Source organism: Nomascus leucogenys, chromosome 5 (genome assembly GCF_006542625.1).
Source record: "Nomascus leucogenys isolate Asia chromosome 5, Asia_NLE_v1, whole genome shotgun sequence".
Lineage (NCBI taxonomy): Eukaryota > Metazoa > Chordata > Mammalia > Primates > Hylobatidae > Nomascus > Nomascus leucogenys.
The window spans coordinates 70,273,380-70,297,802 of NC_044385.1; the positions used below are offsets into that span (position 1 = coordinate 70,273,380).

The following is a 24,423-nucleotide window of genomic DNA, read 5'->3' on the forward strand; positions in this document are numbered from 1 at the left end:
ATGATTATCCTGTGCTTCACTAATATTTGTTCCTTGAGTCTTCTTGGCTGAGTCAGACTCAAGAAAAACCTTACCCTTGCCTCAGTAGTGGGGACCAGCTGGGGTGACCTCTTCCAGACACAGGGGGTTCTTGCTGTCTGGTTGCTGAGCTGCTTGGCTCTAACCTGCTGCCATGTTCCTGGCCCATCTCACCTGGTTCTTGCCTCACACCTTACACCTTGAACATGAAATGTCCTGCTGCTTAGACTGAGAAACAATTCTGCTTTGCCTTTTGGCTTCCCAAGAAGGAAATTATTTCAGCTGGACTGTGAAAAGAAGACAGTAATTAATGTAAAGAAAAAGTAGTTTGATATAGTACTGCTGATTCAAAGACATAATATGCTGCCATTCCTAGTCCTATTAGATTTGATGCTATTTTTCATCAAATTACCTACAATCATAATATAATTATATCAATACTGACTGAATATAATGAAAATTAATTTTAAAATATGGAGCTAGATCAAGAAGTGAGATGTTGAAATAAAATCTTCTGCTACTCAATTTCGAGTCTCTCTGAAAATACTCTTTCCTTCTCTTGCTATCATGTAAAATGTTACATGAATCACTATGTGAAATAAAATTTTCACTATAAAACAAAGCAATGATCTATAGAAATAAAACATAAAAAGAAAATAGTTATACCTTATTCTTTTTAGTAGGTTAAAATGGAATATATAATTTTATTATACCTTAATTTGCTTAGCAAGACGTTTGCTCCCAGATACTGAAAGAAAAACTTTAGCTCAGGCCAGATTTAATAATCCTAAACTTTCTGAATGTCATCTGAAAAATTAATCGGTCAAATTCTCTAATCTGTGTTTCTGGTTCAAAATCCGTTTCCCCGTCTTTCTAGGTAACCTTCAGCTATTCAACCCAGAAAACGTAGTATGTTAATGATTGAACAAACATCACAAGACTGGCATCCTACTCAAAATACTGTTTCTGCACTCTCCTCATGGGTTTGAAACAAATAATTTCGCAGTAGTAATTGCTTGCTTTCCAGAAAGAGCTATGGTTCAAGAAGAAGGGTTGAGGGGAAACTTGTACTAGTTACAAACCTGATTGGCTAACATCTATTTTAGAATCCTTTGGGACAATATTGAGGTGAGTTATATTGGCTAAAAGATCATATTTCTGGGAACTTGCCAACCAGAAACTCAAATGAAAGCTTGTGCCCTGGAAGCTCTGAAACAAAGATATCAAAGTAATACAGTATCCCTTCATAGTGCCTGCTCCGTGGTGAAGAAATGACCCTAGGTGACACTGGGAAGACCCAAGGTCTGGCAGGGCCTTGGCTGGTCTACACCCTAAAGAGGAAGAAATCACCAGCATCTTTTATTTGATTCAGTTCAGTTTAAAATATCATCCCCTGTCTCTGCCAAAAAGGGGCAATTTGATCTTATGAGCAAACAACAAAAGGAATTTTGCATTAGAGGAGTAAAAAAAAAAAAAGAGAACTGTTAGTTTCTTACACTTCCTGCAAATATCTTGGTTTGAAATGCTAAATGTTTTTAGGACACCTTAACTTTGTTTTAGATGTGTATTAAGTACAAATCTTTTTTATGATATTGGGCATTTATGCCCAATCTCTTTTCTGTTAATAATTTTTCTTATTTGACTATTTTTAAAAAGAAAAAGAAAACAAATGTCTCTTTGTCCAGTGTCTGGTTCCAGATATTTTACTTTTAAATGTTTACCTAAGGAAAAAAGAATGAGATTGCTATTTGCCAAGCCTGGAAGGGTGGAATTTGCTATTTGTTTATGGAAGTCATTGGTGCTACTGCCTTACCTGCTACCCACTGCCTTACCCAACCACTTTCTCATTCTTCAAAAGTTTCACTGACATGAACCTCACTTGTGGGTGCCAGGTTATGACCACATGCATAGTTTCATCTTCATCTTATGCAACATTTGGGGTAAAGGGAAGGTTATGTGGTAACCAGTTTATGTCTTGAACCACAGGCAAAGATTGACCAGGCCAAGCCCTGAGACACACAGTGTTGAGAACGCAGACATAAAGTCGTGAAGATTCAGGTCCAGAGCCCAGCAGGGCACAGGCTGGAGGGGTGATGTGAGTGATCAGTAACACCATGAAGACTCTGCTCCTGGGTCAGGAATGCTTTTTTGTTCCTGTTTTGGATTTTCCACCATGAGCAGGTATGTTTGCTCACCTCAGCTGGAGCCTGAGTGGGAGTTGGGGGACTATGGATGTTCTCTGCCACTGACTGGAGGGGAGCACAACCAAGAATCATGAGCACTTTTGCCTTCATGACTATATTTTCTTATGTTTAGAAACAAAACTAAACAATTTAAATAACTCTGCTTAATGGAAGCCAGGAAAGAGAAAAGGAAGTGTTGTTGTTACAGACTGTGCATGGACCCTGATGGTCGCCTAATGTGAGAGGAGGCTAGGTACTGAGAATGCCGTGTGCAAGGAAATAATAAAAGCAAGTCTTCCAAGACATTTCTCACAGACCCAGATATTTTCAAAGTAACAAAAATAAGAAGAGTGCCCTTTTTGAGTCACAAAATTGGCATGAAGTGAACTAGTTCTATGCTTGCTGTAATTGTTGTTCAAGGAGGAAGCGGGGAAGCCATTGAATGTGTTCAGTGAGCTAGAAAGGTAACTTTCCTAACTGGAAGGAAATGATCAAGGGTGAGAAGTCAGGAGGAAAGAGATGTTTTTGACCAGGTCTCATTCTTCTACCTCTGTGTCTGGCCTTGAAAAGGACAGATTGCAGAATAGGAAAAAAAAAAAAGTTTGAACCTTTCCAGAGATGGGTAAACAGCTCTCCTTCAGAAGAGGATGAGCTGTCAAGGATACTGACTGTGTGACATTTCACAAAGGTAGGAACACTATTAGGCCATCACTGGGATTTTGGTTTACAGTACTCTATTTTCCTTCCCTCAAAACTTTGACAAGATGCAACTTCCTTCCTGAGCTAAACTGTTGTGTTAGTTGTAGCATCTTGTCTTATGCCTCATTACTCACTATCAGAGCTCAGTGATGATAGAAAACTTGAGTCAGTGATGGGGACTACTTGAGACTGAACGAGCAACAAAATGAAATCTCAGGAGCCTTCTGGAAAGAGGGATAGGAGAGGATGCAGTGGAGGAAATTTCATGCTGGGCTCCTGGAGGTGCCATAAACAGGATAAAGATCCGGGACTTGTCTGTAATCAAAAAGCACAGGGGATAACTCAAAAGTGCTCAAGGAGGGGAAAGAAAGCAGACTTGGTCTTCTTGCAGTAGCACTGGCTGGTAATGGTTGAAATGTGAATGATCACATTCTAGTTAGGCACATTTCTTCAACTTTCATTCCATATTGTGTTGTACCCTATATATGTGAAAAATTTAATATGAAAATGAAATTGCTTTTTTTTTTATTTTAAAGAGCATAATCAACTGTGTTCCTGCTTCCTCCAGTTTCTCCTAATTAAGGAAAGCTTGTCTGCAGACCTCTGTACTTGTAGCTGATACCTGTGTATACACAGTGGAGTATATTATAATTTCAGAGTTAGTGCACTTTCATAAATTATTTAACAAATAATCAGCCTCCATAAGATTGGCCTTGAATATCCATACCTGTTAAGTGATGGCAACTCTCAAACCCTAGGAATAACAAATACCCACTCAGTTCATCAAGAAATAATGTAAGTTTGGGAGCAGAGAGATGCATGGGCTCAAATCCCAGCTGCAGAGTAACCACTGTGTCAGCTGTAACCTCTGAGAGCTTAGTTTTCCCATTCATATTAACTATAATTTCTAAGAAGCTATACTGTTGTAGGAATTACATATGATGTATGCTAAGTGCTAGCACAGTGACATACAGAGCTTTGGAGCCTCGGTTAATGCTTATTACTGTCATTACAGCATACCATGAGACCATCCCTATTTCTAGAAATATAGGTACTAGATACATGGGGGATCTTAAACCTAGCTGTTTTAAAGTCCCATTGGTCATCTAAATATAAAGTCATAGCATTCTTGAAAGTGCTTTACAGAAATATCAAGAACTACAAGATTTCTACTTAAACTAGAAATAGTTTTGGTCTCACATAAGGTGACCAACTGGGGCTCCCAAGGTGAGGTCCCCGGGCCAGAAGCATTAGCTTTACCTAGAAGTTTAGGAATGCAAATCCGTGAGTCCCAGCCCGGACCTACTGAGTCAGAAACTCTGTGGCTGGAGCGTGAAGTATGTGTTTGAATAAATTCTCCAGGTGATTTTGATGCACGCAGCATGCTAACGTTTAAGAAATGCTGGTCTATAATGTTTCACTTATGCCAAACTAAGACATTTTACAGAGGGGAACAGAAAAAAAAAAAAAAAGCAATAAGCCTGTTTCAATTTCTTTAAGACACATGCGTCTGTACTTTTATAGCTGATAGTCTGTCCCCATCACTAAAATGACTCAAGTTTTCTATCATTTCATCACTGAGCTCTGACAGGGAGTAATAAGGCATAAGATAAAATACTACAACCAACACAACAGTTTAGCTCAGCAAGGAAGTTCTATCTTGTCAAAGTTTTGAGGAAAGGAGAATAGAGTCCTGTAAACCAAAATGCCTAATAGTGATGGCCTAATAGTGTTCCTACCTTTGTGAGACGGCACATAGTCAGTATCCCCAATAGGGACTAGGGCAGGAAGTATATGGGTAGGGTCAGATAATATTTCTGGAAGGAAACACCCAGGAGTATCCCAAATTAATGATATTTTAGACCCTCCAACAACCACACAAGTCAGCTCCTTGGAAAGACTCTGGTTACTTTTACAAAGCAAACCAGGAGAATTTTCATAATACTTGATAACTATGTAAGACTTGGAATATTTGAATTTCTAGGGCATGGGTTGTACAGCCATTCATTTTATCCCATAATATTGAAATCTCCCTCAGATAAGCCTCTCGGCACCTAATAGAGTTTTCTTAGTGCAGGGCTACCTTTCTGTGGGTAACGGGGAAGGGCAAAATAACAACCAAATAATATCATAATCACGAGTGTCAATGATTGCTGGAACAGGTGGGGGTTGGTCATTAAATTCTAGTTGTTTCCACTATTCCAGTGGGAGTTGTGTGAATGTTAGCGAAAGACCAGGGTGTTAGGATCTGACTGTGTTTCATCAATTGCCTTGACTTTTGGATGAAATACAATGTAAGGACATATCATTATTAGATTTGCCACAGATTCTAATTTTTTTCTCTAATATGAGGCTAACCATGATGTCCTTTCCTAGGAAGAACAATCTCTCCTTGATCAGGGAAAAATCAGCAGGGGCTTCCTCAATTTTCTCCTTCATCCCCACTGCAGAGTCGTAGAGGTCAAGTCCTTTTCTTGTTAAACCTAAAAAAATGCAAATTCCAAGGTTGCTGCTATGGTGTACTAATTTTGTCACAGTGACATGCCCTGTCACAGGGCGTATGTGTTCTGTTATACAATTTAAATATTAGATATACTATTGAAATGTTTTTGTACTATTGAAATCTCAAATAAACTTAATTCTAAAAGAAGCGTGACCTCAACAGCCTCACACCTACTTATATCTTATAGTTCTTTCTGTCTAATGCTGGCAACCTAAGCATGTTCCAGGCAAGCAACATTCAATAGCGTTTTACTGCTTCAATAAGTTGGTTCAATTAGCAATGTTAAAGGCAGTCACTAAATAGATAGTTTATAACCTTCATACAATCTCATATTATTTTCCACTAATTACTATAGAAAAATTGATGAAGTTTCTTTACAATGGAATAACTTCCATCACACTTCAAAAACTACATACGGAAGATAGCACAACTTGCTGCTCTCAGAAAAAACAGAAATGGCATCTTTACTTTGTTTCAAATCCCCAACCCTGGTGGCAGTCCAAAGTTATGGCAGTTATAACCCCTTATGTCATTATAAGGAGGAAGGGTAAATATTAAGTCAGCATCCTTTAAAACTAAGAGTATGACTACAGTGGGGTGGAATTTGGGACTTCATGCCCATTCTCTGTTTCTGTTCTATTTTACCTTTCCTGACCTCTAAGCCAACAGGAGAGGGGGAAGGGCCACACTTTTGTGACCCTTCTTAAAGAATTGTGTTGAGTTTGGGAAACAAAGATGGACTTCTGAGGGGATAGTTGAGCATGGGCTGAAGGCACAGAAGAAACCAGCTGGTGTGCCCCTCTCCCCACTAGCAGACCCTTCTTCCTCATTGGTTCAGGGCAAACAATCCCCAAGAATTCAAGGAAACTAACTTAGAATTATTTTCTGTTATTTCTCTTTTCCTTGATCTGGAGCCAATGCAGAAAGAAATCTAAAGGTGAAGGAAAGGCAGCGTTCAGCGCTGAGCAAGTCCATGTTGGAGAAAGGTAATATCACCATCGCCTATATCCAAGAGAAGGGACCAAGATGCCCTGGATGATGCTCAGCATCACCTGGGACTACGACTGTCCCTTGTCTCATTAGCATTGCTGAGCTCAAGCTTTGAGCCAGGAATTAAGCCAAAATCTCCATGGATCTGTCTAACTTAGTCTTTGCCTCATGACAGCTTGTTACATCCTGAGGTAGAAGCTTTGTAAACCCTGTGTTCAAAGGGCCCTGTTAAGGCACATCTTCTGTCTTGGACCAGAAAATTGCTTAAGCACAGACCCTAAAGGCAGAGCTGCCATGATCTGCTCATGGGGACTGACTACTTATTGAAGCCAATGTCACACACCTGTTTGTCATTTTCACTTCCAAATGAAGAGTCATGCTGCACATCAGTGAGAAATGTTCAGCTCTCATCTGTCAGCTGTTTGTTTGTTTTTGCTCTCTTTCTATGTGAGAAGACATTTAATCATGGACCCATTGGGCAAGCAACATTGTATGGCCTCTGAAGGCTGAGCTTTTAGTTCTCTCATCAGAGCAAATGTAAAATAATTGAATAATGAAATCTGAAAGATTGTTGCTTCAAATCTAAAAATATTTTATCCCTTTCTTACCTTCTCTAAATAGTATTGCACATTGAAGGCAAAATAATAACTTCAGATTCTAAAAAGTTTAACATTGTTTACATGTTCAAATTTCTATTTTGTAATTCCTTTAAAGGGCCTAATTACTACAACCAAATCATACAATTAAAAAGTTTGTATGCTGCTGAAATAATCACATCAGATGTATTGCTTCCAATAGGATAAATATTCTCAAAGATTTAAGCTATGAAGACCAAATCTACAGAAGATAGCAACTCAGTAAGACTTATTTATACAAGTTTAGTTTTATTGCCAATATGCATGAGATATCTTAAAATCAACTTAAATATTTGTAATAAAGGATTACAGACTAGGAAATATATTTCTTTAATAAAAATAACTCATGAAAGTTGAATTGTGACTAAGAGGAAGAGAAAAGAAGGAAATAAACTAACAATTGTTAAATACTTATTAGGTGCAGAGATTTATATACTTTACATCATTTAATTGTTAAAAGAGTCCTGTGAAGTGGGTATTATGACTATTGCCTTGAAGTTGAGGGAATTGAAGCTCAGAGAATTTGAGTAACTGAACCAAAGTCATATAGCTAGTAAGTGAAGAACTAGGATTCAAATCTAGATCTGTATGCTTCCAAAATTCACTCTCATTGTTTGTATGAGAGGCCAATTAAAAACCCCCTACGTCCCTCTGAATTTGAACTCAATTGAGAAATAAGACAGAGAGATGCAGATCAAAGCACTCATTTTCTCACTAATAAAAATGACTGGAAAATGTGGCTTTCGATGTGTGACTAATTTGCTTGCTGTAGTTCGCAGGGAACTGGAAATCCTTGTCCTCGTGGTTCCTGGCTCAGCAGGAACCCTGTGAGGCCTCTCCCTCTCCTGGGAAAGAGACTGCTCTAGAAGGTTTACTACACCATTGAAGAGAAGATGAGCGCATGGGGGATTGGCTGGCTGAGGGCGAAATCAAGGCTGGAGCCAAGTGCGCTGAGCTCTCACATGAGGTCCTTTGCTCCTGTTCCCTGGAGGCATAAGTGGCTGGGGTAGAGAGAAACGGGGGTATTTCTTATGTCCTTTCTTGCTTAGGGAGTGGGGGTGGAAATCTCCCTGCATCTAAGGAAATTTGAAAAGACGACTATGGTTGCTTCTTCAAGCAAACCACCTCACCACACTATCCAAGGGATAAAACCCACTTGCTGCTGCCAAATTATGCCAAGAGAGAACATTCTGATCTTTCTCCTCAATTCTAGGCGTGGCAGTGTGACTTGGTGCTTAAAGGCATGGAGTTTTGAGTTGCAGACCTAGGTTTGAGTGCTGAATCTACTAGCTTCAGGGTGTTAAACACATTTCTTAACCTCTCCAAACCTTATTTTTCTCAAAGATTAAAAACTGGGTGTAGTTGTGAGGATAGTGAATGCACATAGTATGTGCATTTGGCACATTAATTCGCTATTATTCTGGACATAATTTCTCCTAAGAAAAAGGATGAACTAATTGCAAGGCCTAGCCTAAGCTCTGAGAAGTCATTTGTTATAGCATTTCAGTCCATAGTAAACAAGAAGAAATGAGGTAAAGAGTTTAAACCAGGGAAGGCATAGCTGTGGTCACCAAACAACCTGTTAAAGGCGAGCTGTAGTCACCAAACCACCTATTACGGACTGAATTGTGTTCCCCAAATTCATATGTTGAAGTCCTAACCCCAAGTACTGAATGTGACTGTATTTGGGGATAGAGTCCCTAAAGAAGTCACTCAGCGGGAGGGAGTCATATTGGATTAGGTGTTGGGAATTGGCTGGCCAAGGGAGAAATCAAGGCTGGAACCAAGTGCTGAGCTCTCACATCAGGTCCTTTGCTCCTGATCCCTGTACCCTAATCCAGTATGACTGGCATCTTTATACGAAGAGAAAGAGGCACCAGGGGGTACATATGCAGAGAAAAGGCCATGTATGGACACAGTAAGATGATGGACATCCGTAAGCCAAGGAGGGAAACCTCAGAAGAAACCAATCTTGCCTGCACCTTGATCTTGGAGGTCCAGTCTCCAGAACTGTGAAAAAAATGAACTGGTGTTGTTTAAATTCCCCAGTCTGTGGTATTTTGTTGTGGTGGCCCTAGCAGACAAATATACAACCCAAAGGAATATTCTTTCCGCATTCTCCCTCTTCCACTTTATAGTTTTTTCTCCTTTGTTTCTTTCTTTTCCTCTTTTACGTTCCTTTTCTTCTCTTCTCTTTCCTCTTTCCTTTGGTTTTTAATTTTAATTTTAATTTTTGGCCTTCCTGTACCTCTATTTGCCTTTCCAGGAAGCTGAATTCCAGACAATTAACCATTTATCTCATCAGTTCAGCAAAGCAAATGCCCTCAATGGTTTCTTTCATGATTCGATTATTATAGGATCAGAATGTAACTTACTCCTCTGGGAAAAATGAAACATAAAAATTTCAGAAATAAGATTTTGGGCCAGCTTCATTGGTTTTAAGAGAAGGAAGGGAGGAGACTCAAGCAGGTTTGACGCCAAGTAGCACCATGTCGTTGGGCCTGGCAGGCACTCGAGGCTTTAGGTCTTGGTTTGAATCCAGACTAGAAAATCATTACTTTCTAAAAGCCTTGAGGGTTTGGGTCTAGGAAAGTCTATGTGAAGAGATAATAGTTTGGAAAAAGTTTTGCAGAACTAAAGAAAAGTTTCCACAGTTACCTTTTCTGTCCTAATGTAGAGCATCTTTGTTAACTAGGTCTTGGATCAATCCAAGCTGTGCCTGAGAATAACCATTTATAATTTCTCATCGGCCAGCACTAACACCTTTTAGAAAAGGAACTCAAAGCAGCCCTAGCAGCCAGTCATGCGATCGTGGTGGGAGTACAGCTCCTCACCAAAGTCAGCTCCTCAGTGAAATCCATGCCTTCTGGAGGACTGCTTGTAAATAAATATTAAGCACAACCGTTAAAAAATAATTTGGCTTTGACCATCGAATAGTAGAAGAGTGTATCAATTTCATTATTATATAAGCATACATGACCAAATTCAACTAGAGTGGAGTCTTGGCTCAAGTACTGAGCTTGGATTTCCCCGAGGAACACTTTCCCATAATTCATAATGAAAATCTTTCCGTTTACTGTGGTTCAACTATTTGCAGAATTTTCAGGCTGGGCTCAGTGGCCCTAAATTTATGCATGCTGGTATACTGAGAAGATCACCATGTTACGGAGGCTCTTCCCTCCCAATTTACTCCTGGAGTCTATTTAATTTACAGCTCTAACTCTGCATTCCCAGGATTGCATCAGTTGGACGTTCCTCACATCTCAGCAGCCGCACTTTGCTTGAAATGAGATACTCCCATCTCTGGTCACTGTGCTCTGGCCCCCCAGGACATTCCTCTCACCCGCTGCCCACAGCATAGCTGCTGAGAGTCCTCTGCCCAGGAATCCCGAGTGAGAGGACAGTCTTGACTGTGCCTGCCCCCCTTCAGTGACATCCTTCAGGGATTCATCAGTTCATTCATTTCCTAGGGCTGCTGAAACAAGTTACCCCAAACTGCACAGCTTAAAACAATACAAATATTATGCTTTCAAAGTTTGAGAGTCAAGAAGTTGAAACTCATGGTGTTGCCAGGACCATGCTCCCTCTGAAGGAAGGAGAAGAGTCCTTCCTTGCCTCTTCCTAGATTCTGGTGGCTCCTGGCATTGTGGCTGTATCTCTCCAGTCTCTGCCTCTGTCATCACACGGCCATCTTTCTTCTTTTTTTTGAGACAGAGTCTTGCTCTGTCACCCAGGCTGGAGTGCAGTGATGCAATCTCAGCTCACTGCAACTTTCGCCTCCCGGGCTCAAGCAATTCTCCTGCCTCAGCCTCCTGAGTAGCTGGGATTACAGGCGTGTGCCACCAGGCCCGGCTAAATTTTTGTATTTTTAGTAGAGATGGGGTTTCACCATGTTGGTCAGGCTGGTCTCAAATACCTGACCTCGTGATCCATCTGCCTCGGCCTCCCAAAGTGCTGGGATTACAGTCGTGAGCCACTGCGTCCAGCCGTCTTTCTTCTCATAAGAGCACACTATCTTTCTTCTTATAAGAACACAAGTCATTGGGTTTAGGGTCCATCCTAATCCAGTATGACCTCATCCTAACCTAACTAATTATATCTACAAAGACCCTATTTTCAAATAAGGTAGCAATCTGAGGTTCCAGGTGGACAGGAATTGAGTGAGGAGGCGAGGGCACTATTTAACCCATTATACTCAAGGACCTTGCTGACCCTGCCTCTCTGCCCACACACACCATACAGGGTCACCTGGTGGTGACTGCTAAAAGTAACAAGCTACCATTTGTCCTTGATTCCAAACCAATTCAGAAGAACCCTGGGAGCCACATGACTATGAAGAACTATTTCTCATCATGGAAATTACAGCAGAACATTCACTGGGATTGTTGTTTGTTATGAAACAGGTACTAGACTTAACTGGCTTTGAAGGGTAGAACATATTTTAGAATATCTGTTATATGGTTCATCAGACTTTATTTTTATTTTTATTTATTTATTTATTGAGACAGAGTCTCACTTTGTCACCCAGGCTGGAGTGCAGTGGTGTGATCTCAGCTCACTGCAACCTTTCCTCACAGGTTCAAGCGATTCTCTTGCCTCAGCCTCCCAAGTAGCTGGGACTACAGGCGCCTGCCACACCTGGCTAATTTTTGTAATTTTAGTAGAGACAGCGTTTGGCCATGCTAGCCAGGCTGGGCTTGAACTCCTGACCTCAGGTGATCCACCTACCTAGCTAGGCCTCCCGAAGTGCTGGGATTACAGGTGTGAGCCACTGCGCCTGGCCTCATTAGACTTTAAAGCAATAATTACAAAAGAAAAAATACCCTGAAGATGTTGAAAATAAGCCATAAAGTTGGTGTGGCAGTCAAAGAACACATCAGCTTAAAAAATGATAGAAATAGCTTTTTGAAAATTGCCTTTACAGGCCAGGTGTGGTGGCTCACACTTGTAATCCCAGCACTTTGGGAGGCTGAGGCAGTCAGATCACCTGAGGCAAGGAGTTTGAGACCATCCTGGCCAACATGGTGAAACCCTGTCTCTACTAAAAATACAAAAATTAGCCAGGTGCAGTGGCAGGCACCTGTAATCCCAACTACTGGGGAGGCTGAGGCAGGAGAATCGCTTGAACCCAGGAGGCAGAGGTTGCAGTGAGCCAAGATTGTGCCACTGCACTCTGGTCTGGGCAATAGAGCCAGACTCCGTCTCAAAAAAATAAATAAAAAAAATAAAAATTGCCTTTACAGAAAAAGATACTGAATTGTACATTGTGCCTACCAAAATCCAGCTCCAAGAGTCCATCGTGTACTTGATATTTTTTCCAAGTTGAAAATGAATCAGGGGGTTGAAGTCACTTGAAAGAAAAAATTTTTTGAAAAAAACTCTGTTATGTCTAAATTGTAGCAACTCCTACCCTCAAACACAATGCCAGCTGAGCTTCTGACAAGCTGCTCAATATAGATCTAAAGTCAGAATCGAGATTTTGTACTATGATATATGGCTGAGTTATAGTGAAGAGAGAGCAGGGAGACTTTGCTCATTATCCTGCATTAGTCAGACTAGATTTACAGCTCAAAACAACAGTCACGGTAACTGAAGTGCGGACCAGGAACTTGAATTGATGAAAATCACTTCTATTTAAATGAACCCTAAGAAGCTTGCTGCATATAATTGTTGTAATAGCCTTAAAAAGATCACTTTGCCAAATGTTTCCATCCAAAAAGAAGTAAGCCAGACTAGAAACAATCTGGAAAACTCTACTTTTTCTGTATTTCCTTTTCCCATGAGGATGAGAGAGCTCAGGACGTGGAGAGGAGCTGACAGAACTCATCTGTGTCTGAATCTAGAGAAATGCAAAGAGGTGGAAGAGGCAGGTATTGCTAAACAGGCAGAGGGCATGAAAAATTTCAAGGCAATTTTTAAATTGTATGGGCTCTTGGATTATTTGAGCATGCCTAGCAGGTTAGGTTAATGCCTTAAACAATGTTCATCAGGAAGCACCATAGCAGATTAGTTACCAGCACGGACCTAAGAACCAGACAGACTTGTGAATGAGCCTCTCTTTTGGCTCCATGAGTAAAGAAGTTAATTTCCCTACATTTCATCATGTCTAAGTTGGTACTTATAAGAGTACCTATTACATAGACTTGTTAAAAGGCTTCAATCAGATAACACATGCAAAATGAATGGCAAATAATAAGTGTTTAATAAAACTTAGCAATTAACTAGAAATCTTTTACTGATTTATTTGATTTTTGCCTTTGGAACATATAAAGACTACTTTCTAATGACTTGGCTAATGCAAAGACAATATAAAAATCTACCTCTTCAGAGATGCACTGTAAGAAGGACTTGACCTGTTGTTCCTGACATTGAAGATGGAGGGAGACAGCAGGAACCAAGGAATGAGGATGGCTTCTGGAAGGTGGAAAAAGCAAGGAAACATTCTCCCCTAGACCCTCCAGAAAGGAACTTAGCCCTGCTGACATCTTTGTTTTTCTTTTCTCTTTTTAGTAGAGATGAGGTTTCCCTATGTTGTGCAGGCTGGTCTTGAACTCCTGGGCTCAAGTGATCGTCCCGCTTCAGCCTCCCAAAGTGCTGTGATTACAGGTGTGAGCCACTGCACCTGGCCTGCTACGGACATCTTAATTTTAGTCCAGTGAGATTCATATTTGAATTTCTGACCTACAGAACCATAAGACAATAACTTTGTGTTGTTTTAAGATACTAAATGTTTGGTTTTTTGTCATGGCAGCCCAAGAAAAGAAATATAGCATTGTATTATGTCAAAAAAAAGTCTACCTTTTCAGTGGAATTTGCACTGTACAATGTTTAGGCACAATGCTCCGTGGTTTGTGTCCCTGGCTTTGAGGATGGAGGCAGATGGTGAAGTTTAAGGGAAAAGGGAAGAGGGTGAAAGAGGAAGAGAACCAAGTGGTCATAAGGGAGAGAGGTGAGGAAGACAAATGAGGACAAGAGAGACAGAAGGAGGAAGAAGGAAGGAGAGTGGGGAGAAAGAAGGAAAAAGAGGGCAATATGAGAATCTTTGTTCTGGCTGGCTGTGTAAGCAATGAGCAAAGCTGCATCCCTGTGACCTGAGTTAGGGCCCAGGGTTGTGGTTGACAGTGGCTGACTGGCCTGTATGAGCAGCCCTATGAAGCCAGCATTGCTGTGTCTGTCCTTTCCAGGAATTAGGATTTGAAGATACCAAGTTTTTCTTAAGGGGTCGGTGTGGAATCAGACAGAAAACCAAACTGTTTGAAGTGTTCTTAGAAAAGGGATTAGAAAACAGAGGGGAGGAAATTACTATGTAAATAATGCAGGAAATTTTCCCTGAAGTGAAGGGCATGAGAATTCCGATAAAAGGGCCCTTCAAGTGTACAGCAGCACAACAAAATGAAAAGACAACAAAGCTGCCAAGGTCCTGAAATTTTATCACGTTCATGAATGATAAAACATAACACATTTCCAGAGAGGAAAAAATAGGCCACACACTATAGTTTAGGAATTAGAATGGCATCAGTCTTCTCAGGAATAACACTGAAAGCTTGCGGACAATAGAACAATGTCTTTGAACAGAGAAAAACATACCTCACTTCATATTATTTCTCCAAGAAAATAATTTCTGACCTTTATTTTTATACCCAACTCAACTCTCAATTAAGAATGAGGCACTTTCAAATCTCAAAAATTTACCATTCACATGTAATTTCTTAGAAAGCAACAAGATAATGTACTCTACCTAAAGTAAGAAAAAACAAACAAGAAAGAAATTTAGGAAATAGGGGTTCTAATCACAGGAGAAAAATGAAATCACCAGGTTGTTGGGGAGGATACATCCTTAGGAGTTCATAGAAACAGTAACGATTCCAGCCCAGGTGACATGGCGAAACCCTGTTTCTGCAAAAATTAGCCAGGCATGGTGGCATGCAACTGTAGTCCCAGCTACTCAGGAGGCTAGGGTGGGAGGATTGCTTGAGCCCAGAAGGTTGACTTGCAGTGAACCATGATCACGCCACTGCACTCCAGCCTTGGTGATAGAACAAGACTTCTCTCAAGGAAAGAAGGAAAGAAAGAGAAAAAGAAAGGAGGGAGGGAGGAAGGAAGAGTGGAAGGAAGGAAGAAAGAAAGAGTAATGATTACAGCAGCAGGGCAAAGGACTGCAAGAAGGTTATAGGAGAAAGAAATTGAACCTGATGCATTTCATCATGTTGAGAGGGTATTTGTAGCTCAGGGGGAGATTTGGAAGAGGAATTAATGAAAAGTAAACTAGAAAAGGCATATATACAAACACAAATAACATGAGAAAAAGTTGTCTAAGAAAAAAATGGCATCATAGTAGATTACATGGCTCAGCTCTAAACATTTTTATTGCCATAATAATGTAAGCCCTGAATACTTATTTAAACACAAATTGTGATAACTTTTTTGGCGAGGATGGGTGAGAGGAAAGTGTGTGTATTGAGGGTGGTGTAGAAGAAGCAATTTCACATCATCCAATTTACAAATTTAATATACCATATCTAAATGTGAGGAAACATCCAGAAATTATAAGTATATTATAAAAAAGGAGATAGGCTGGGTGTGGTGGCTCACTCCTGTAATCCCCTCACTCCTGTAGCACTTTGGGAGGCCGAGGTGGGTGAATCACGAGGTCAGGAGTTTGAGACCAGCCTGGCAAGATGGTGAAACCCTGTCTCTGCTAAAAATACAAAAATTAGCCGGGTATGGTGGAGTGTGCCTGTAGTCCAAGCTACCCGGGAGGCTGAGGCAGGAGAATCTCTTGAACCCAGGAGGCAGAGGTTGCAGTGAGCCGAGCTTGCATCACTGCACTCCAGCCTGGGCAACAAGAGCAAAACTCCATCTTAAAAAAAAAAAAAAAAATTAAAAATGGAGATAAAAGACAAAATAAACAAAAGAATTGATTGAAAGTCATTGTCCCTGGAAAGCAGGAATTGGAAAGGAAACTTCTGGTTTTTAAAAATTGTTGTTGTTTTGGGTCTTGTGGTAATACTCACGTTTTTAAATTGTATACATTGATACTACAAAGAATTCAAAAAGTAAATGTAAAGTACATTTGGAATGTTGAGAAAAACATACTTCCTTGTAATGGCTGGTGTGACAACTCGGAAAAATCCCTAACAGATAAACATTCTGTCTTCACTTTATATGTGAGGAAATTAAAGCCTGCAGAGACTGTGCAGGTTGACACAGTCATTCAGTGACAGAGCCAGGCATCAAATCCAGTCTTTCTGCTTTCGTGTTTCAGGGATCCTCGTAATACCTCCCAACTTTTCATTATCTAGCTTGTATTTCTCATGCTGCTTTAAATAATATCATCCACACAGAAGCAACTTTAAAAAACTGAAAATAGAAAATGACATCCTTCATTAGGCATGGCCAAGCTAGATGAACAGATTCTAACGATATCTTAGATCTCTGTTGCACCCCTGTTTTGAAGACACTGAGGAATGGAGATGAACATTCAGGTAAGTAGCACATATAGCTTTGGAATCTAAAGCCTTTTCTAATGGATAAATGCTTCTCATTAGATCATCCCAAGACAAAGAATTGATCTCATCACTTAACAAATGTTTTCAATTTGATTCAGTGCACCTGGGAAATAACATTTCTATTTGCTGCCAAAATATGAGTGCATTAAACCTTAATAATGTACCTGTCATGGGGGTTAGACAAGAATATTTTAATTGAGTGTCAACTACACCACTGGAATACTCTTATAGATTTACTTTTTCAAAAAGCTAGAAACATTGATGTTGTCTGCTATTAGTTTTACATAGCCACTGATTAGTATTGCCCCCTTCTTCAAGTACAAGGCATCACTAGACTTCTCCTTGGTAACCAGATATTTTTTGTGTCCTTCAGCACTAGTTCCTGGAAGTGTCATTATGATGTCTGCAATTTGCAGAATTCAATGGCAGCTCCAGTTAAATAAACAAAATCTAATTATGCCAAAACTGGGCTTTGCTCAAATTAGTGTGATTGATTTTCTTTCTGTATAATCTGTGAACACCTGCAAAAATGGTAAATGTCAAGGTGTTTCTTAGAAAACTTTAAAAAATTTTAAACGAATTGGTGAGGGAAATGTAGATTGAGTTGCTGTGTAGTCTATACGTTTGATGTTTTTAATCTAGGTCCTTGCATTTTGGATGCAAAATGACACATGAGTGTACGTTTTGCAAAAAGATTGTCTTTGTCTTTCATTAAATTTTAAAAGAGGTTTATAACCCACCAAAACACAAAGAACCATTGCTTTATAGAAAGAAATGGAGTCCCTGTAGAATCCTTTAATTAGGTTCTTCTTAGTGGAAATAAAAATATTTTTGGAATAGGTGCTAGTAAATATATGAGAGATAGAAAGTATTAAATTTGCCTTCCACTATTACTATTCGATTCGTTTTCTATTTCTGGAACCATGAATATCAAAGTTCATCTAAGACAAATTTCATCTCCCCTCCCACTCTACCCCTAATTTTTTATTCTAGCTTTTGAGGATTCATATGAGATTATCAACAGACAATACTTTTTGTCATGGCTTCCTAATTGAATTTTTTACTTCTCTTTCTGGATTACATACTGAAAATATTTATTAGAATAGTGAAAATCTCAAGCATTTATATTACTTAGTGATGACAGTGGAGTGACCCGTTCACATTTGTCTTGGTTTCTTTCATTGATCAGAAGCAGACTTTGTGCCATCTTTGTGGAGCTCTCACAAGACATTTCCGTGAAGCAATTATAGAGCAAGTAGAGCCTCAACTCAATGATAGGTGTATGGCCTGGCTTTATGGACTTTTTTTAAAAAAATTATATTTACTTAGATTTATAGCCAAGAGATTTTATCGCTGTTAAATTTAATCTCTAGTAACCTAGACACATCCCACAAAACTTCTAGGAAGAAAATTTAATGGATTGTAACAGTTAATTAACATTTTTCTTTCATATTTTAAAGTTCAACTATGCTATATTTTATATTAATAAGAAACACAACACATACTCTCAGAAGCTTAATAATCTACTGAGAAAAATCTACAGAGTTTAAAGAGAAATAATATATAGGGTCAAGTCAGGTTTTCAGCATCAGTAAAGAAGATGAGTCACCACATTGTGAAACTTTCTCAGTTTTCTACATCCAGAAATCAAATTTTGAAGTGCATTTAGCCTTATTTGTTTCTTAGATATCAACTCATGCTAACCAAATTAATGAAACACTAAGGAATAGATCAGATACAAATGTGTGTGTTTCTAGAAGCTGAATATATTAATGTTGTTTATAGTTTTGTCTTCTACTTTTAATACTTCCTGGAATCTAGATACTTGGAAACAAAAACAATTAACAGTTAGTTGATAGCTAACATAGAGTTGTAACAGAAAACTGGCTATGGGGAAATTCCTGATGAATGATCTCAACTTCACCACAGTACAGCTCTCCAGAGATGAAGATTTTATGACTGCATGGTGGCTTGGCCCAGATTGCCTACATGTGTGAATTGGCTCCGCCACTTTCTAGCAGTGAAACTTTGGATAGATATTTAGCTTTTCCAAGTCTCCTTTGCCTCAACTATCAGTAGGGGAAATAATAGTATCTACCTCATAGGTTGTTAATATGTTTGAAATAAGAGAATGAGTGTAACATACTTTGCGTTGTGTTGGTATGTAGTTAATGAATTGTATCCATCGACCACTCCATTTCCCCTTTACTTACATTTATTCTTTTTCTTCGTCTTTCTTCTCTTCATTCTTAATCAAGTACATCCATTTTTTCCTTGAAAAACAAGAAATAATCATGTATCTTGAGAAATACTTAGCCTTGTTTTATGTGTATGGCTTGAAAGTTTTACATAAATGACATTGTGTTCTAGATCTCATTCTGTTTCATGCATTTTTCATGCTACTATATGAGAATTTAATTCCTTACCTCCAAATGCTACATAGTATTCTGCCATGTGTATAGCCATAATTTATGCATCTCTTCACTTGGTGATGGACACATGTGGCTTCCAACTTTTTACTCTTCCCCAAACAACTCTGTGAAAAAGAAACATGTGCACAGTTCCTTGTGAATCTGTACTAGCTTTTCTCTGGGGTCTGCTTCCAGGGGCAAAATTGCTGGATCATAATGCACACATTTACATATGGTGGACCTGGAAGGACAAGACATACTTTTACATACTTTTCCAGTAGAATAGAGAAAGGAATAGGATGAGAAATGGAAGATGAATAGAAAAGTGTTAAAACAAATCAAGTACTTTCCTCAGATTGATGCTAATAGCATGACTTCGACTAATGAGTGTGATCAACCTGTGTTATGTACTTAAAATCCTTAAAAATGAAATTAAAAACAGCATCGCTTAATGCATTACCAACATAAATCCCATATCCACTACAATGGCTTAGTAGCCCCATCTGCGCTCCATAGCCAGTATGCCAGCCTCCTACTATCCTACCAAGATGCTGCAGAAAATCATTAGGTGGCGATTGTGAGGCCCTTAAAACTCCTGAGACTCAGACATAGACAGTGAAAGCTATTATTCTGCTTTGCTAGTCTTTGAAATTTTAACTATAGATCTCTTTGTTAATCAGCCCTGGAGAGTGCTGTGACTTAAATGGTCTCCAGGCCTGACCATTGCTGACTTCCAATTAGCCTGTAAAGATATCTTATAAGGGGACTGTTTTGACATCTTTGACCATTTCATCCAATCAAAGAATAAAAGGTGTCACACTGAGGAAATGTAATGTCACTATGTTAATACACTGTGTGGTCACATATGTTAGCAAGAGATATGGAATCAGGAGTATTGAAGTCAGCAGTGCAAAAAGAAGTGTCAAGCCAGGAGTCAGTATTAGTTTAAGTTTCCTCTCATAAATAGATATGACTTTTCTTTTTTAAAGAAAGAAAAGAAAAATCATTCAAGTAACCGTTTTGCCTATGCAAAGTATTGAAATAACTAAACCTTTCATTTTCAACAACACTTTCTGGTTTTTTGTAGGCCCAACGCTAAATGACAAGGTAACGATTTCTTCAGGAACTGAGGAGAAACAGGCCTGGAAAAGTTGTAATGATTTTCTTCCTGACTATTGAGAAGAGAAATAATGTGAAAGAGGAATCTTTTCTGAGACATGTTCACAAGCAGGTCGGACCTTTCATTCAGAACAAGATTATTTTAATTTTTAATGGCTTAAGATATAATTGATTCATTCCTTAAATTAGTTCATCTTGCTCAAGCCATTATAATATTAATTCACTGTTATTTTTGGTAATACAGATCATTGTTGATTTTTTCTATTTAGAAGCCAGAAATATACCAGGGAAGGGCACATTCAGAAGTAACTAACACCCCTACAAGTTTAGGACCTTTCCATTTTATTGAATTGGGTTTTATTTAAAGTTTTATATCTCTTTTTTTGTCATTATTGTGTCTAATATGTTTTCATTCCTTAAATCTGCTCTGTATATGTTCTGTTCACAATATTTAAACATACAAATTTTATCTTAAATTTTACACCAAACAGAAATTATCTCAATGTATTATAGAGGAAATTTAAAACATAGATTGCAAAGGATTAATTTTATGTGCAAATACCATTCCTATTCAGTTATCTTTATACAAGAAAAACAGTTCTTCATTTGTAAATGGTTTATGAGAGTTGACTGTAAACATATCAGAGCTGAAGGAGGGGGTTTAGGACAATAATTTATGATTAAATGCCACCTTTTAATCCAGCTGTGGGGAGTTGCCTGTAAAACTGCCCCCTTTCACTCTAAAATTCACTCTAATCATTTGTATACTCACTGATTTACATAGCTGGAAGATTCGTTTCCTGAAATAGGAGACTTCTTTTTTTTTTTTTTGAGATGGAGTCTCATTCTGTCGCCAGGCTGGAGTGCAGTGGTGTGATCTTGGCTCACTGCAACCTCCACTTCCCGGGTTCAAGTGATTCTCCTGCCTCAGCCTCCCTAGTAGCTGGGAAGATAGGCACACAACACCACACCCAGCTAATTTTTTTGTATTTTTAGTAGAGACGGGGTTTCACCATGTTGGCCAGGATGGTCTCGATCTCTTGACTTCGTGATCTGCCCGCCTTGGCCTTGGACTTCTTAAATTGCAATCATTTTAAAGGAATGTTTGGCACATCATGTAGCTGCAACCCTTTTAGCTAGAGGTAACTGCTGATATAAAACTATCAAAACTCTATGCACCTCTGTTCTGTGAGTGTTGACATACTGGACACTGTGTATCTATAGTATAGCCTCATTTTCCAAATCTAATCTAGCCTAAACCCTTTGGTGGGGCAAGAAAAGTAAGTTGTAAAATAATCTCTTTGTCATAACCCTCAAGTCATATCTTCTGGACTTGAAAGGTACACTGGATGTCCTATGTGTTGGTGCCTCACGCTGCTCAGCAGGAAATCTGAACTGTTCTCAGCTCTCTGGTCCTTCTGTCTCACCAGGAGATATCCCCAAGAACATTCTCCACATTGTCTTAATTCCCCTGCCTTCTGCCTTGGGTCACTCAACCCAAATAGAAGAGACTGCACTGTTCATACTAGGGATGACTTAATTCTGTAGTTCAAAGATTGAAATTTGAAACAAAAATCTACTTTTTCTAGCTCTAACAGTTCTGGTGAATATCAAGAGGAGGGAGTCTTTCGTTAAAAAAAAATAGCCTGCAATTCAGTAGCATCATCTTTATAAGCAGAGGATGCACAATCACCCACTTGCTGGCCACAGCTCTGCTTTAGGTAATCTGAAGTCGATTACTGCATCCTTGGAGGATGGTGTGAAATGCCAGTGAAATTGTGAACTAATTCAATGACATGCCCATTGTTCCACTCATTTAGGCAAACGCTTTTTCTGAACAGGGAAGCTTCTCGCATATTTCTAACGTACTAAACTAACTCAAAAAACTTAAGAATGATACCTCACTGCTGCTTGTCTCTAGTTTTCAGCTTTCATGCTGGTGGGCAAGACCCCCAGCATCTTCTCAGTCATAAAGTACTTGTGAGCATTCAGAAAGGCCTAAGTTAACTATCATCAGGTTACACAGGTTTGGAAGCTTGAGCACATTCTATGGCATTTGTGGTATGGCCTCTGTAGATTTGATATCCTTAATCATAGATAGCAGATGGAGCTGTGAGACAATGACCTTCCAGAGTCCCTTCCCCAAATAGACTTAATGCTACCACACTTCAAAAGCAATCACTGTCCATCTACTCCAGGTCAGCGTGCAGTGCTGGCCAGGGGCCTGGGCTACCAGAAAGACACTGGCTAGAGTTGAATGCTTAATCTCCCTGCTCCCAAGTACAGATAAGAGGAGAGAGAGAGGCTCATGGCTGTCTAGAGTTTTATGTGCTTAAGCGCTGATAGGAGCTACCTTTTGCTGCATGTTGGTCACTCTGGAATGTAAGACACCTGGGACAACAGCTGATGTGGCTAAGGAAGAGTCAGGCCAGATTTGGTGTTATTTATTTAGCACAACACAGAATCCAAGAATCCTCATGAATGCCAGTCAAAAGCATGACTCAGGCAAAGGGAACAGACAGTAAAAAGAATGACTTCACATTTCACAGCCAGAATTCTCTGGCCTCGGAAAACACTAGATACCTCTGGACCACACATCCCTTTGGCAAAATACTTTTCTCATCTACAGATCACTGTATGGCTTGGTTTACCTGAAGCCTCTTATGGTTTCTCCACCTAATAACCCTCATGAATTTTTTCTAGAAAAGCAGCGTAGATGGAGATGGAATGTAACACCTGAAATAATAGGATTTTACAGGAAATAATGTAAATCAAGCCTTTTGCCCTTAATGACCCATAATAAAATGCTCTTGTTACCAAGCTCTGCAGGCAACCCAGTGCAGGTTGCCATGGAAACGCCCAGCTGCTCCTCTGCGCAGTTGCTTAATGATCAGTGTGATGTCAGGCTCTTGAGAGAAGCACAGGCTCAGACAACTCTTTACAGCCACAGGGACAGTCCACTCGGGACTACAGTTACGTCTGAGTGGGGGCCCCTGTGTCCAGGTATAATTAAAATGCACTCAGACCTATGACTGGAAATGCTTTCAGCAGAAAATTAGGTCATCTTTTTAATTTCTCCATTCATTTTCATTTCTCCACATGACTGCCCAGTCAGAAGCAAGCCAGAAACAGGGCGGCCATGGCATGTTGCTGCAGATGCCGCTTCACCAGCCTGTGACCCGGCTCCCGCTCTACACGGGTGGGATATGCAGGTGCTCTGCCTTGACCCATGCCATAAAAGGTCACCTTTTTGTCCCCTCTTCCCATGTTCCCTGCATCTACCTTTCACAGTGACTGGACCTGAAATTCTCACCATTACTCATTGCTTGGTTTAGATAACAAAGGCAAGAGCCTTTGCCCAGAATATTATTTTCAAAATGTATTTATTATCTAGGAAGAAAAGACAAGCTCTGGGGAATCTCTTCCTGTCCTTCCCTCCTTTTATTCTTTTCTCCCTTCCTCTTTTCATTCTCTCTCAAAAGGGTTTATTAGGTGCCTATTATCTGCAGGTAATTACCAGGAACACAAGGATGAATGAAGCTTGATCGCTGTCCTCTAGGAGCTGACAGGTTATTAGACGGGGACAGGCATGTAAACGAATGCATAAGCTAAAGAGACAAAGGTGTGTACAGGGCACACTTGGATAAATCCTACCTGAGGGAGAGCTGGAAAGGCTTTTTGGGGGGTGGGGGATGGGAGGTGAGGGAGAGATGCTTCTTGGGCAAACTCTTGGGAAGAAATTAATGGGATTGTGGGACTAGTGAAAGGAAGGGAAGAGGGATACTGTGAGTAAAGACTGAAGACACAAAATAATCTTGTATGCTTAGTAAATTGCAAGCAGTTGAGAATGGCTGGAGCTTTGGCCAGGAGAGCAGTCTAGGGAGAAATACATCAGAGGTAGGCGGGAGTGAGAATTGAATGAAGTTTGACTTTATTTTACAGGCCAGTAGGAGCCACTTAAGGGTTTTCAGGAGGGAAGACAGAGAATTAGAATTGCCATTTAGGAAGATCATTTTTTTTTGTTTTTTGGCAACAAAGAGCATATACTGAGGAAGTAGGAGACACGGAGTAATTAAGAAGTTAGTGAGAGAGTGTGACTGTACAGAATAGCTATTTTTTTTTTTGTCTAGTATCTGTTTCTTTGGAAGAGAATCACCTGTCTCTCATTGCCCAGCCCACTCACACAAGGGTGGACAAATGATCCAAACTCAGCCCATTATAGTACCCATCCCTGATTCAGGTGGGCACATAATCCAAGCAGTATTCATCAAGCTTCTCTACTGAAAATTCACATATGCACACCCAGACATAGAATTTCTTCTCCTCCTCCTCCTCCTCCTCCTCCTCCTCCTCCTC

The 24,423-nt window shown here is 39.7% G+C and overlaps 1 long non-coding RNA gene across 1 annotated transcript; it reads left to right on the forward strand.

Moving 5' to 3' along the window:
* The first annotated feature begins 2,004 nt into the window (after positions 1–2,004).
* Positions 2,005–9,964, forward strand: LOC101176295. Its single transcript, XR_178311.3, has 3 exons — positions 2,005–2,199; positions 6,318–6,389; positions 7,801–9,964. It is a non-coding gene; the product is annotated as an uncharacterized LOC101176295 (long non-coding RNA).
* The last annotated feature ends 14,459 nt before the right edge of the window (positions 9,965–24,423 follow it).